We start from the raw sequence: 3,036 nt of genomic DNA, 5'->3' as shown, positions 1-3,036 counted from the left end.
GACAAAGGCAGCGAGCTGGCAGAAACGTTAGCACGCCGGGCGAAATGCTTAGCAGTATTTGGTCTGAGTTCTGAGTTCAAATTCCGCCGAGGTCGACTTTGCCTTTCAGCCTTTCGGGGTCGATAAATTAAGGACCAGTTGCACACTGGGGTCGATGTAATCGACTTAATCTCTTTGTCTGTCCTTGTTTGTCCCCTCTATGTTTAGCCCCTTGTGGGCAGTAAAGAAATAAGAAACGTTAGCACGCCGGGTGAAATGCTTAGCAGTATTTCGTCTCTCTTTATGCTCTGAGTTCAAATTTCATCGAGGTCGACTTTGCCTTTCATCCTTTCGGGGTCGATAAATTAAGTAGCAGTTGCGTACTGGGGTCGATCTAATCGTCTGGACCCCTCCCTAAAAAGTTCGGGCCTTGTGCCTAGAGTAGGAAAGAATATAATTGAAGACTAACAAAAGTGTAAAGCTTCCTTCTGAAACATCGAGGATTCATATACTGTTAATAATGTTGCTTTAGTTCTTGTTGGAGCCCAGGTCAGCTGGCCTGCGATTAAAGACTTTCCAACTGTGATTATATGGTTTAGTTTTGGTTTCTTGATTTTCAATGTGTTCTATTTTTAAGACGATCAGGTGTGAGTAAAAAAAATATGCCTGCAGTTTTAGCAGAGCGAGCGACCGGATAAAATCTTATTTATAAACTTGCTTCCGTTATACTGTAAACAAAGGCAACGAGCAGGAAGAATCGTTAGCACGCTGGACAAAATGTTTAGCGGCATTTCTTCTTTATGTTCTGAGTTCAAATGTCGCAGAGATCTACTTTGATTTTCATTATTTCAGGGGTCGAAAAAATAAGTACTAGTCGAGTACAGGGGGTCGATATAATCGACTTGCCCCCACCCCGCCTTATATTACTGGCCTTGTTCCAGAAGTTGAAACAATTATACTGTGAAGAGAGTGATGAACGCTTCTACCAAAAATTGCGGTATCTTCTTAGTAATTCGTTCCTTGTTTCAATTCAAACCATTCTTTGTTCATTCATAGATTGGCTTCAAATTTTGATACAAAGCCAGCAATTTCGGGGGGCGTGGGGGCAGGGGAAAGTCGATTACATTGATCCTAGTATTCATTTATCGATCCCCGAAAGGATGAAAGGTAAAGTCGACCTTGTTAGAACTTGAACTCAGAACGTGAAGATGGGTGGAATGCCGCTAAGCATTTTGCCTGGCTTGTTAACGACTTTGCCAGCTCGCCGCCTCATTCATTCATATATTACTCGTAAAATTGTTAGGAGAACTGTAGAAAACAACTACAATAGACTATTTCCTTTTCTCTGGAAAAATGATGTTTGATGTCAGACATCTTTGTTAGGTATTGTGTGCATCCACGTGTTAAACGAAACCATTCATATATCTTCATTTTATGGCAAGCTATACTTTATTCAATGAAGAGAATCATTCAGTAAAAATAAAAATGACAGACACAGATGTAAAAGTCTTTTGTAAGTTCCTAATAAAGTATGATGTTTTATAAAATATATTATTGCATCAAGTATGTTCCTTTTAAACTATGCTGCTTTGTATTAGGCTGTCAGACAAATTATTTTCCTTCTTTTTTTTTTCTATTTGTACTTGGAATTCTATCGTCATACATCTGGAAAGGGATAACATTTATTCACATTTCAAATACGATAAATAAAAGTTGTAGAGGAGGAAGAGAGCTACAAAAAAATCACAAGACACTACGCTGGAAGCGTTTTACTTGTTAATTCAAATAACATAGGAAAAGATTTAAATAAATGGGAAACAAAACGTTTCTTATATAGTATACGACTTCACAAAATATATTGCTTAGTAAATTATGTTGCTATACGTATAAACTATGACGCTTTGTAAAACATTGTGTTGCTTTATGAAGTATGTTATTCTTTGTTGTTTCATAAAGTATGCTTTTTCTTTTAGTGTGTAGCTTTGAAAAGTAACTTGCTTTATAAAGAAAGGAGCTTTATGAAGTACATTGGTCTGTAAAACATGTTTTATAAAACATGATGCTTTTTTTAAAACACGATCCTTTATAAAACATGTTGTTTATAACTTGTTTTGTCTTATAAAGTATATTATCATATAAAATGTGTTGTTTTCTAAAGTATGTTGCTTTGCAAAGTAACCTACTTTATAAAATGTTACATTTTAAAGTATTTACTTTATAAATTATGAAGCTTTATAAAATATGATTCTTTATAAAACATGTTACTTTTAACGTTTTTTTATGCTTATAAAGCATGGTGTTTTAGGAAGTGTGTTGTTTTGTAACATTGGTTGTTCTATAAAGAAGTCTGAAAAGAATTACCAATTAGTTTCGTTTCCGTCACATGAGAGATATAGGTCAGTGTTACCTACGTAAGAAAAGACAGAAGATTTAGATGATGTCTGATCGCTGGTGTCATTGGTATTTTTAAGTCAACGGTTCACTTCGATCTAAATCAATTCCAATCATAAGATGTTTGTTTGAGAGACAGCAAGGTTTCTTATAGTCCAGTCACTGACAGTTTCAGCAAATAAAACGAAATACTTATAAACAGACGACATTTCTTCCTTTTTTTTTTTATAATCCTTTTTAGTCAAAAGGGGTTAGTGCCTATGACCCTTTACCGAATATCTGAGAGTGGAGAGGAGGTGGTGAGGAAGCAGAATGAGATGATTGAGCGCAGATATTTGGATGTTGACAATATGGCGCAGCTGACTGGACATCCAACTTCTTTCGGTGACAGTACGTTCTGACACTGGACACGAACACACACACACACAACGCGCGCACGCGAAAATATACACAAAGATAAAAAGAGAAAGAGAAAGGGAGAGAAAGACGAAAGGAGAGAACGAGAGACACATTAAAACTAGCTGTGTGGTTAAGAAGCTTGCTTTGCGACGATATGGTTTCAAGTTCAGTAGCACAGCGCAGCACTTTGGGTAAGTCCCTTCTACCATAGCTTCAGGTCGACCAATCCGTGTTGCTTATTGTTTGATATATATATATATATATATA

Source organism: Octopus bimaculoides, chromosome 5, assembly GCF_001194135.2.
Source record: "Octopus bimaculoides isolate UCB-OBI-ISO-001 chromosome 5, ASM119413v2, whole genome shotgun sequence".
Lineage (NCBI taxonomy): Eukaryota > Metazoa > Mollusca > Cephalopoda > Octopoda > Octopodidae > Octopus > Octopus bimaculoides.
This window is presented reverse-complemented; position numbering follows the sequence as displayed.